This window comes from Takifugu rubripes, chromosome 18, assembly GCF_901000725.2.
Source record: "Takifugu rubripes chromosome 18, fTakRub1.2, whole genome shotgun sequence".
NCBI lineage: Eukaryota > Metazoa > Chordata > Actinopteri > Tetraodontiformes > Tetraodontidae > Takifugu > Takifugu rubripes.
In genome coordinates this window covers 1,189,892-1,202,960 of record NC_042302.1, presented here as the reverse complement: position 1 = coordinate 1,202,960, position 13,069 = coordinate 1,189,892, and positions in this window count along the sequence as shown.

Genomic DNA, 13,069 nt, shown 5'->3' with positions numbered 1-13,069 from the left:
ATCACGGGGTACAAGCGGCTGAAATGAGCTTCCTCCGTAGGGTGGCTGGGCTCTCCCTTAGATAGGGTGAGAAGCTCTGCCATCCGGGAGGAGCTCGGAGTAGAGTCGCTGCTCCTCTGCGTTGAGAGGAGCCAGATGAGGTGGCTTGGGCATCTAGTTAGGATGCCCCCCTGGTGAGGTGTTCAGGGCATGTCCCTCCGGTAGGAGACCCCGGGAAGACCCAGGACACGTTGGAGAGACTCTCAACTGGCCTGGGAATGCCTGGGGATCCCTCCGTATGAGCTAGATGTAGCTGGGTAGAGGGAAGTCTGGGCTTCTCTCCTTAGGCTGCTGCCCCCGCGACCCGACCCCGGATAAGCGGTAGAGAATGGATGGATGGATGGCTGGCCTGTGGTCTGTAGAAGTCAAATTCTGTCATCATGTTGGTGTGTGACATTTACAATAAATCAATACAATAGAATGGCCAGACTGGTTCGAGCTGATAGAAAAGGCAACAGTGACTCAAATAACCACCCGTTACAACCAAGGTAGGCAGAAGAGCATCTCTGAACGCACAGTACGTTGAACTTTGAGGCAGATGGGCTACAGCAGCAGAAGACCACACCGGGTGCCACTCCTTTCAGCTAAGAACAGGAAACTGAGGCTACAATTTCCACAAGCTCATCGAAATTGGACAATAGAAGATTGGAAAAACGTTGCCTGGTCTGATGAGTCTTGATTTCTGCTGCGACATTTGGATGGTAGGGTCAGAATTTGGCGTCTACAACAACATGAAAGCATGGATCCATCCTGCCTTGTATCAACGGTTCAGGCTGGTGGTGGTGGTGTAATGGTGTGGGGAATATTTTCTTGGCACTCTTTGGGCCCCTTGGTACCAATTGAGCATCGTTGCAACGCCACAGCCTACCTGAGTATTGTTGCTGACCATGTCCATCCCTTTATGACCACAATGTACCCAACTTCTGATGGCTACTTTCAGCAGGATAATGCGCCATGTCATAAAGCTGGAATCATCTCAGACTGGTTTCTTGAACATGACAATGAGTTCACTGTACTCAAATGGCCTCCACAGTCACCAGATCTCAATCCAATAGAGCATCTTTGGGATGTGGTGGAACGGGAGATTCGCATCATGGATGTGCAGCCGACAAATCTGCGGCAACTGTGTGATGCCATCATGTCAATATGGACCAAACTCTGAGGAATGCTTCCAGCACCTTGTTGAATCTATGCCATGAAGAATTGAGGCAGTTCTGAAGGCAAAAGGGGGTCCAACCCATTACTAGCATGGTGTACCTAATAAAGTGGCCGGTGAGTGTATATTTAGCTTGGTGACTTTTATATACCCTTTACATATCTGTGAACTCTGTAAATACAAACATATTGATAACATATTGTGTGTATATACACCCCAGTTTTATTTGCTACTTAAGCACTTCTGGTTAGATACTAACTGCATTTCGTTGCCTTGTACTTGTGACATGTGTAATAACAATAAAGTTGAATCTAATCGTGACCGGGGGGGGGGGGGGGGGGGGGGGGGAACGCACACACACACTCTGTTTTAGATTTACTTTGAGTCAAGTTCTTGATTTGTTGGATCAAGATGAGTTCCCAGACAAGGCATGCAGCATTGCAATCATCCCTCAAAATGAAAAAGATGCTGTACTCTGATTGTGACAGTGATGGGTCTGACATGGACTATGAGGGGGAAACAGGTCATTTGCCAGCAAGGCTGTTGAATGCATATGCAGAAGTTATGCAAACAGAACATGATTGGAATGATGGCCTCCCTTTCACCACACCCCCTTCCCCTCCCCCACCTCCTGCCATAACAATGGTCAGCTAGAACACCCAAGGGCCTCTAAGCACCAAAGGGTTCAGCCAGGTCAGCCAGAAGAACCAAGGGCAAAACTGCAAGTGGTCAAAAATAAAGAGTATTTACGCGATCCAAGAGGCCTTCCACTGCTCTTATTCCAGAATACAGACCAAATGCTGCAGAATATGTAAAACAAAGCTGCTCCAACCCAGTGGATGTTTTCTTACTGATGTATCCACCCACCCTGAGAGAGATCACAGTTGAAATGTCCAACCTCTACTCCACCCAGACCAAGGGAAAGCAACTGAATCCAAGTATGGATGCGCTCATCTTCTATGGGATCCTAATTGCAAGTGGATACAGCTCTGTCCCAAGAAGACGCATGTACTGGTCAGTTGACAATGATGTACACAATGAGAGCATTTCAGGTGCAATGCGGAGAAACCGCTTTGATGATATAATGGCCTCAGTTCATGTGGTTGACAACACCAAGATCACTGATGACTCATTAAGGTTAGGCCCATCTTCTAAGCTCAATCCCTCATACAAAATCAGGAAAAAAAACGTATCGGCAGAGATAAAACGGACGGTAATGTTATGTCCGAGCAAAGGTCAGGGTCAGTGAACACAGCATGTGATGTACGTAGTGGGCGGACTGATTGACACGGACGAAAAATTGATGTATCATGGCGACTGTCAAGAAAAGAAAGGTGGATGCAGAATGCCGTTTATTCCAGGAGAAATGGACAAATGATTTTTTCTTTGTTGAAGTAAAAGGCAAGCCAGTGTGCCTAGTTTGTGGCGAGGCGCTGGCGGTGATGAAAAAGGCAAATCTCGAGCGCCATTACAGCACGAAACATGCTAAACTCGATGAGTTGAAAGGACCGATGCGTGTGGATAAAGTTAACGCTCTTCGGAGTTTGGAGGCTCAACAAGCAGCTTTCATACGACCATCTTCCGACAGAGAGAATATTACACGAGCAAGTTTTGTGGTGAGTGAATTAATACCCAAGAAGCTGAAACAAGAAGAGTTCGTGGAGAGTTCGTGAAGGAGTGCCTCGTAGCCGCCGCTGAGGTTCTCGCGCCGGACAAAGTAAAACTTTTTCAAAGCGTCAGTTTGTCTCGAAGAACCGTTGCAGACAGGATTACTGACATGGCACAAAATATTGAAAAAACACTGAGGGACACTGCAAGAGACTTTGAGTATTTTTCTCTGGCCTGTGATGAGACAACTGACATCACAAACACAGCGCAGCTTGCCATTTTTGTGCGTGGGATTACCGCCAACTTTCAAATAAAGGAGTTGTTGTCTTTGCAAGCCATGCATGGCACTAGTAAAAGGTGAGGATTTGTTAAGTTGTGGCCATGAACAATTTTGAACTGCCATTTGAGAAGTTGAGCGGAATCGCCACTGATGGAGCACCCGCAATGGTTGGCACGCAAAAAGGATTGACTCCATTAGTCAAAAAAGAAATGAGCCGTCTGGGTCCGGATCCAAGTGATATAGTTGTGTGCCACTGTATCATACATCAAGAGAGTCTGTGTGCACATTCCCTGAAGCTTAACAATGTGATGAAAACCGTCGTGTCCACCATAAACTTCATCAAAAGCAGAGGGCTGAACAACCGCCAGTTCAAGGAGCTACTCAGCGAGCTTGAGTCAGAGTACGGTGATCTGGTTTATCACTGAAGTGCGATGGCTGAGTCGTTCAAATATGCTCGCAGGGTTTTATACACTGCAGGAAGAGGTCAAACACTTCATGGAGATGAAGGGGAAACCTGTCATGGAGCTCAGTGATGGCAAGTTCCTCAGTGATCTGGCCTTCATGGTGGACATCACCAAGCACCTGTCAGAGCTAAACATCAAGCTGCAAGGTCCCAACCAGCTCGTCAGCTCTCTGCTTTCAAATGTGAAAATATTTGAAGTGAAGTTAAGGCTGTGGCAAGAACAACTGGAAAGGGGAAACACTGTGCACTTTCCCACCCTGCAAGAACAAAAGCCTGATGTTATGACTGAATATGCTGGTGAATGTGCAAAACTCGTTCAGGCATTTGATGAGGTTTCATGATGTGAAAAACATACAAAGGGAACTAGACATGTTTGCTACGCCATTTAATGTGCAACCATCTGATGTACCGGACAAATTCCAAATGGAAATAATTGAGCTGCAAAACAACAGCGAACTCAAAGCCAAGTACAACAACCTCTCTCTACTGGACTTTTACAAACTGTACGTTAGTGCTGAGGATTTTCCCATCTTGAGGAGACATGCCCTGAAGTTTGCATCTCTGTTTGGGACAACGTACCGCTGTGAACAGTTCTTTTCAAAACTGACACTTGCAAAGACTCGTTTCCGCTCAAGACTGACTGACCCAAAATTGGAAAACCAGCTTCGAGTGGCATCATCATCACTGCCAGCTGACATTAGATGCCTCTCCAAAGAGAAGCAGTTCCAACCATCGCATTAGGTGTAGAAATGCAGCAATTATTGTTATTATTGTCTTTATTACCTCCGCCAAGGAGGTTATGTTTTTGCTGGCGTTTATCTGTCTGTTAGCAAGTCTGTGTTAGTTTTTGTGAGTAGAGGCCTCGAACAGGCCCTTACAGGTCTCTTGCCTCAACTCTGCACCTCTTTTTTTTTTTATTGTTTTGTATGATAATGTAAAAATATTTAACTTGTTTGTCTATTTTATATGCATGTGTGCTAAATAAATAATTCAAATGCAGCAATCATGAGACTTAGTAACACAGTGGTTATAGACTTTTTTTTTGCATCCCTAGGTATGTGTTCATAATAGTATGGCCCTCGGAGGACTTTATAAAAATTGAAATGGCCCTCGATATGAAAAAGGTTCCCCACCCCTGATGTAAACAGTTCAAAGGCAAAGCAATTCGCTTTGGTTACAAGGTATGGAGCCTCGCCTCATCCAGTGGATACATGTACCACATGGACATATTGTGGATCACACACACACACACACACACACACACACACACACACACACACACACACACACTCCTCCCAGAGACAGGGTTGGGTCAGGGACCCAGCGTTATAGGTTTGGCAGATCAAGCTCAGGTGCCTCAAGGTTGCAAGTTCTTCCATGACAACCTCTTTCACTCATGGATGAGATGACAAAAAGGATATGTAAAATCCAATAGCTGCCCTGACATGCAAACATTAGTTAACTTTACTAGGTTATCAACAATATGCACTTATGACTGGTATTTAACAGTCACCTGCATGGTGAAAAAACAAACTTAGTGCTTTGAGTGAAGATTACTTTATTTATAGTGAAGCTCACTTGCAACAATAAGTAGCCAACACAATCTCACTCACACTGCACATTCAAAGAAGTGTGCCTGCGTAGTAACAACATTCAGTCTCCCGCTCAGCTACCAATGCACCAGCCCAGTACACAGGCCAGGGCACTGAGGGCAGCCTGCTGACTTGGATTTTGCGTCGTCTTGTTTATTCTTTTGAAGAAAGGCAAGTTATCCATAATTTGCCTGTTAATGTTTTAATTACTGCTACAACTGTTAGCATTAGCGAACTAATGTTAGCAGCATAACGTTAGACTAACCGCTACTGCTAGCGGTTAATTGGATTTTGCCCGTGGTTACCACAGACATCCATTGTTTGAAAATAAAATAAAAAATACAGGAAGCTGGAGCTCCAGCAGTGCTTAGAGGGCTGAAGAAAACTTCCCCTGACATCTTACCTGCAAGGTGCTGAGTAGATAACTATTTTCATTTTTGGCTGAACTGTTCCTTTAAGGGGTTATAACCACCAGCAGTAGAAACATTTTTGATAAAGTGCTGCGCCTTAATTAGATTAAATTAAGAGACTGTTCTTCCTTAAAATCTCCTTCGAAAATATTTCTTGCAGATGCATTGGAACTGTAAGCAGTGCCTCTTTTCCGCAGACAAGAAGAAAGTTGTTAAAACACTGTCGCCTAAAACATGGAGGTTTTACTCGGCAACAACCAATACCATGCCTTCATATGGAATGCTTGTGGATTTTCATATCTTAATGCACTCAAAGATCATTTATCTGTTTGGCATTCTCAGACATTGGACAAGCAAGTTGCAACCGTTGCGTTTCATTGCATCCAGCAGAACTGTCACTGTGTCTAAAGGATGATTACCAAGAAGTATGTTTCTTTAGACTGCTTGAATAAGGCTATTAGGCAGTTTGCTTATACATTTTCTGATAAAACTGACCAACCACAGATCATTCCAAAGACCTTCATCTCCAACAGAACTACTGGCAGAAATGGCCATGAAAATTGGTCCCTTCTGAGGCTGCGTCCATTGATAGGCCACGATATCCCCGAGGGGGACCAATCATGGGAGAATCTGATGCTTCTTAAAGATATCCTGGAGTTGGTCATGTCATCACACTTTACAGATGAGTTGATCCACGCCCTGGATTGCAAAATCTCAGAACACAGAGGGTTGCTGCGGGAATCCTTCCAACTACAAACTTCGTCCAAAGCATCATTTCATTTAGCACTACCCTCAAATGATAATCTTTGGCCTGCTTTTTTAAAATAGACCCCATCTTTTTAAATGGGACAGCCTCCACCCAAACCATGAGGGGTCTTGGCTTCTATCGGTGAACATTGACCTGACTGTCCGTTCCTGCACTACATCCACCTCCTAACGGTTAAAGCACATGCACGCCAACACTCTGCCCCTCACATCTACGCACACCCCTTGCACGCTGAACCATACCTGCCTCTCCATCACTACTTGTCCCATGTCTGCCTCTCCATCACTACTTGTCCCATGTCTGCCATCAGAATCACAGGTCATTTACTCCATTGAAACCATTTCATATGGACAGAATCCCAGGACTGTTTCCAGACGCAACAGTGCGATTTTAACTTTTTATTTTCTGCAAGGGGGGGGCAGGAAAGGAGGAGGAAATCCAAGTTGACCAAAGAAATATCTTAACACCTCAAAACCTACAACACAATCAAGCAAGAACTTCTCATTTCAAAAAACTATTCTCAGACAATAAAAACCCAAAAATTTCACAATTGAGCTTTTAGGTGTCCTACAACAACTACTGACACCCTCTGCAAGACCTTTGCAGACCACTTCAGGAGTAAAATCGATATTAGATCCAGTCTTTTATCCCAAATTTTAATCACCAACACTTCTGGATCATTGCCTTCACCTGAGGAGACACTGGAGAGTTTTGTCCTGGTTGATGTGAGGACACTTGGTTGAGATTTCCCCCAAGTAAGGCCCACAACCTGCCTTTTAGACCCAATTCCCACACTGTTTAAAAAAAAAAAAAAAAATTTTATGGAATCTGAGGAACATCTATATAGGCTGAATTGCTCTCTTCAGACAGGTGTCTTCCCCACCTCCATTAAAATGGCGGTGGTGAAGCCCCTTCTGAAGGGCAATCTAGACCCCAGTGTTTTAAATAACTATTGGCCTGTATCCAACTTACCATTTTTAAGTAAAATTTTAGAAACACTTGTTAACTAAGTGAATGCTTTTTAAACTCAAACGACTTTAGAGAGGCATCAGTCTGGTTTTAGGATGAACCACAGTACAGAGACAGCCCTTTTAAAGATTTTAAACATCAGGTGCAACTTGGATAACAAAAAGTTCAGTGTTGTTTCTGCTGGATCTGACCGCCGCCTTTGATACAGTAGACCATATTTTATTAAATATGGTGAAGAACCTGGTCGGCCTCTCTGGTACTGTTCTTAACTGGTTCAACTCCTATCTTACTGATCGAAGCTTCTTTGTAAGTATGGATACATGCTCCTCAAGAATCCATGAGACAAAATGTGGGGTTCCCCAAGGGTCAATCTTAGGTTCAACTCTAATCTTTACATGCTTCCTCTTGGGAACATCATGCACTGGAATCCACCAAAAGACATGAAGCATGGCATTCTGGAAAAGCTTGCTGAAACAATTTACAAATTTGATACCTACCCAAGTGTTGAGCAGCTCCAATCTGTGGCACTTGCACTCATCAGTAAACATCCGTTTGCGGGAGCCAGGTTCACCAGATGGGTGTTCTGGCTGGAAGCATAGTTTGAAATTCAAAATGGGGAACTATCGTGGTAAACTAAGAGCAGGATGTATAGAGGTTGCGATAAATGCTGGGAAAGGAGGAAGACCACAAATGGCTTCGAAAGGCCTCAAAAGACCCAAAAGGTATGAGGTTAATTACCTACCGGACATTCCAGAGGGGCAGAGTGAGGATAGCCTGGAGGCTGAGAGAAAACGCCTGGTTGAAGAAATAAAAAAAAAATAAAAGGAACCCCAGTGGAGCCGTAATCGCCTCAAAGATGGACCAGACCTTCCCATTGCGGAGGAGAGATTGTACAGTCATGGCCAAAAGTTTTGAGAATGACTTTATACAAAGTCTGCAGTTTCAATTTTTATAATGGAAATTTGTATATACTCCAGAATGTTATGAGTGATCCACTCAACTGCAATTATTTGCATAGTCCCTATTTGCCTTGAAAATGAACTTTATCACTAAAACCACATTTCCACTGCATTTCAGCCCTGCCACAAAAGGACCAGCTAACAATTTCAATGAAACACAGGTGTCACACACACATTAACACAGGTGTGGGTGTTCATGAGGACAAGGCTGGAGATCAATCTCTCAGGATTGAGTGACTTGACACTTGTTCCTCATCTGTTAGTCATGGTTACCAGCAAGGAAACACGTGCAGCCATCATTGCATTGCACAGAAAGGGCCTAACGGGGAAGTTTATTGCAGCGAGTAAGATTGCACCTCAGTCAACCGTCTATAGGATTATCAAGAACTTCAAGGAGAGAGGTTCAATTGATGCCAAACAGGCTCCAGGGCGCCCAAGAAAGTCCAGCAAGCGGCAGGACCGTCTCCTGAAGTTGTTTCAGCTACGGGATCGGGCCACCACCAGTACAGAGCTTGCTCAGAAATGGCAGCAGGCAGGTGTGAGTGCATCTGCACGCACAGTAAGGCGAAGACTTTTGGAGGAAGGCCTGGTGTCAAGGAGGGCAGCAAAGAAGCCACTTCTCTCCAGCAAAAACATCAGGGACAGACTGATATTCTGCAGAAGTTACAAGGACTGGGGTAAAGTCATTTTCTCTGATGAATCCCCTTTCCGATTGTTTGGGGCATCTGGAAGAAGGCTTGTTCGGAGAAGATGAGGTGAGCGCTACCATCGGTCTTGTCTCATGCCAACAGTGAAGCATCCTGAGACCATTCATGTGTGGGGTTGCTTTTCGGTCAAGGGAGTGGGCTCTCTCACAATCTTGCCTAAAAACACAGCGATGAACAAAGAATGGTACCAGAACGTCCTCCGAGAGCAACTTCTCCCAACCATCCAGGGGCAATTTGGTGATGAAGAATGCCTTTTCCAGCATGATGGAGCACCTTGCCATAAAGCAAAAGGTCATAACAAAATGGCTTAGGGAACAAAACATTAAGATGTTGGGCCCTTGGCCAGGAAACTCTCCAGATCTTAATCCCATTGAGAACTTGTGGTCAATCCTCAAGAGGCGGGTGGACAATGAAAAACCCACAAATTCTGACAAACTCCAAGCATTGATTATGCAAGAATGGACGGCCATCAGTCAGGATTTGGTTCAGAAGTTGATCGACAGCATGCCAGGGAGAATTGCAGAGGTCTTGAAAAAGAAGGGTCAACACTGCAAATATTGACCTATTGCATGTAATTCTCAATAAAAGCTTTTGATACTTCTAATTGTATGTCATTATACCATAGAAACATCTGGCAAACACCTAAAAACCCTGAAGGAACAGACTTTGTGAAAATGTAATATTTGTGTCATTCAACTTTTGGCCATGACTGTAGAGGCCGGACCTCCAGTGAAAACTTTGAAGGAGCGGTGGCCCGCTCTTTATGGAGAGACAAGTAAGTACTGACATAATTATAAAAGTTTTTCCTTTGTGAGCCTTTTTTTGCAGTACTCCACCTCCTTGTCTGCATTCAGACTTTAATCTCAGAATTGAGATAATAAAGTCAGACATCTGAGAATTTCTGACTTTCCCCCTCAGAACAGATTTTTTTACACCTGTATTATTATTATTTTTTTTTGTTCAGTGGCTCTAATACTCTTCCCATCTTCTGTAGTTCTGTCATGTGACTAAATACAAAATGGCAGTCTGCTAATTACTGTTGACACACACACACACACACACACACACACAGGATGTGTGGGGCAGACCTGACAGAGTTGGTGCAGCAAGTTCATGCCGGGGTAAGTCTATGAAAGGCTTTGTCTATTTCTCATGGTAGGTGCGTCAAATAGTGATTGCTGTTTTTTCGCAAAAATTGCTGTAGTTTTTGAAAGCTGCATTATCTTAATTTGTTCATCCACTTCTAGAATCCAGATGTGACAGCAATGCGCACCATGGTACTCCGAGGCCTCCCCGTTCTACTTGGTAATGATCCCAGTGACCTTTACAACACCTGCTTTGTAAGTTATATTATGGGCATCCTAAAGGAGCACACAGTTATGGGGAAATGAGGGGGGAAGAGAAAAGAAAGAGGGAGAGAAAAAGACAAGGAGAGGGGCAGAGTAGTAGAGAAGAGATGAAAGATGGGGAGGAGAGAAGAGAAAGAGGGCTGCCTGAACCAGCCCTGACAGGAAGGTTTTACACCTAGACTTAAATGTAGAGAGTGTCTGCCTCTGACCCATGGAGAGCTGATTCCAGTCACTATAAAATAAAGCAGAAATGCCTTTTTTTTTTTTTTAAAAAAAAAAAAAAAAAAATTTAAGTGTTTTCTAGATTGATATAGTCCAGTGGCTGGCTTCCAGCTGTTAGCATTGCAACTTAGCGCAAATCATGGCAGTGAATATTTTGTTCACTTTTACCGAACCACTGACTTCTAGTCACTGCCATTGCTTGCACTGAGCTAAGTCATGATGTTAAGAGCTGAAAGCCAGCTACTGCACGTAGACACAAAAAAGTTATCGATCATGTTGTCTCTATGAAAGTGATAGAGAAAGGGTTAACTCCCAAATCGTCCTAGTATTCCTTTACTGCACAAGGCTGGAAGGCAGTGTCGGCAGGACAGTTGAAATGGTGACAATTTACAACATTTCCCTGTTGTAATGTAATGTTTTTGTTTGATTTCATCACAGGATTGTGACACTGATGAGACCTGGGCACAAGTATCTGTCGGGGTGCTGACTGTTGTCCCCGAAGATGAGCAACTCGTTCCAAATCAGCTCCACCTTCACCCAATATCTACTGCCATCATTGTTGAGGGAGGTATTGTAATGGATGATATCCAGAACCTACCTGAGGCACTTGTTTGGATTGTCATATGCTTTACATTTAGACTACCCAAAAGCCATGAAAAACACTTTCGGCTTCATTCAAAAGAGTGATGCTTGGCCTGGGAGAGAGCAAGCTCCCGCCAAAATTGCAAAGTCTTAAAAATATCTTGAGTTAGAATGCAAATGTACGAGTGGATTCAGTTTAAGACACTCCACTAAAATTGTCAGCCCACGGGGTACATTCATTGACACAGGTGAGATCCATTGCCAGTCATTACCCTCTCAGGTTTTTGTACTCATTTAATGAAGCCACTTTGCACTTGTCAGCATGTTGGTTCTTGTGGTCTATAAACTGTTATTAGTTTTAAAGCTGTGTTTACTATATTATTGATTGTACAGTATTAAAGCTGTGTTTGTGAATGTCATTAAAGGCAATCTTTAAAAAAGTTGATATAAATGGAATAAAATTGATATTTGAACTTAACTGTATTACCTTGATTTATTATGCAATTCAGATTTTAGGAGATTGGAGCCCATTTTTCATTCCTGAATAGATACTTTTGAACCACTTAGATTACTGAAGTGGAGTTTGCATGGTTTTAGCAAGTCAGTCAGATTGCTGTTCAAGTAAATATATAACTTAGATAAGTGTTATATGGACTGAAGAGAGTAAATTTAACATCCAATCATTTAGTAGATTAAAATTGTAATTCTGAGTAGTCTTTACTAAGTCAAGAGTATTCTAAACCAAGTTATCAAGTACACTCTAGTTGATGTTTTAGTTGCTTAAACCCATTTTTAAGTGTACTCTACGAAGGAAGTGCTAGTTAGTACAACTTAAGTAAAAAGAGAACTAGTTATTTTAAGTGCAATCGGTTTGCATGCTTTTAAGTAATGATAACCAATTGGATTTTACAGTGCTGGAACCATGAGGCAGAACTGCCTGTTTGAGGTCCCATTCACACCACTGAACGTCTTCATGAAGTTACCCAGGGGAACCTTTAAGGTTCTGTGCCAAGGAGAGACGCTGCTGGTCCGTTGGAAAGACAACATTGTCACAGTGGCAACAAACATGGATGAAAAATACACCGAGACCTCTGTCAAGAGATGGAACAGGCATCGACATGCCTTTGACAATGTCCAACAACCAAAATGCATCAGCCGATACAATGAGCACATGGGTGGTGTAGACCTTCACGACACCATATCTCAATCAGGTCAAAGAAGTGGTGGTGGCCCATCTTTGCATGGTCTATCAGCAGTGCTCTTGTAAATGGCCATCTCTTTTACAGAGATGTTATTGGAGGGACCATCGACCTGCTCACCTTCAAGGATAGTCTCACAGTCTCTTCTGCAAAGGTTTGGAACAAAACCACTGAGCCTTGGAAGGAGATCTCTACCGAGTGCTACCGTTGAAGATCAGGCAAGATACGACAAAGCTTCCCACTGGCCAATTAACACGATGTACCGGTTCCAGAGATGTCGCCATTGTGAGAAACGCACAACCTATGCATGTGAGAAATGCAAAGTACCACTGCACATTGAGTGCTTCAAGCTGTACCATGGAGTGTAGAAGAAAACAGGAAAGACAAGAGAGTGCAGTCAGACATAGAGTTCACAAGCATACACACACACACGTGGTTGCATACAGTTAAAACAAACAGTACTTTGGAGTCTAGGAAGAAAAGCTGGGGGAAAAAAAAAAAAAAACCATCAAAATGTCCTAAATGTCCCAGGAAAAGTTATTTTTAGTCATTCAAGGCATTGCTTTGCTCTTTGTTCTACAACCTATTTTATTTTGTTCAGTCAGTGTAGGCCTATACTTGAAAGCATGTTCAGCCAGCTACCTCTATCCTAAATGTTTACCTTCATGTTCAGTGTATACTGTACTAAAAAGGAATGTGTTCCAATGAATTTTGCACTAAAGTTACAATGTTGAAATACATTGTTTTTGTCTTAACCTCAATATTCAT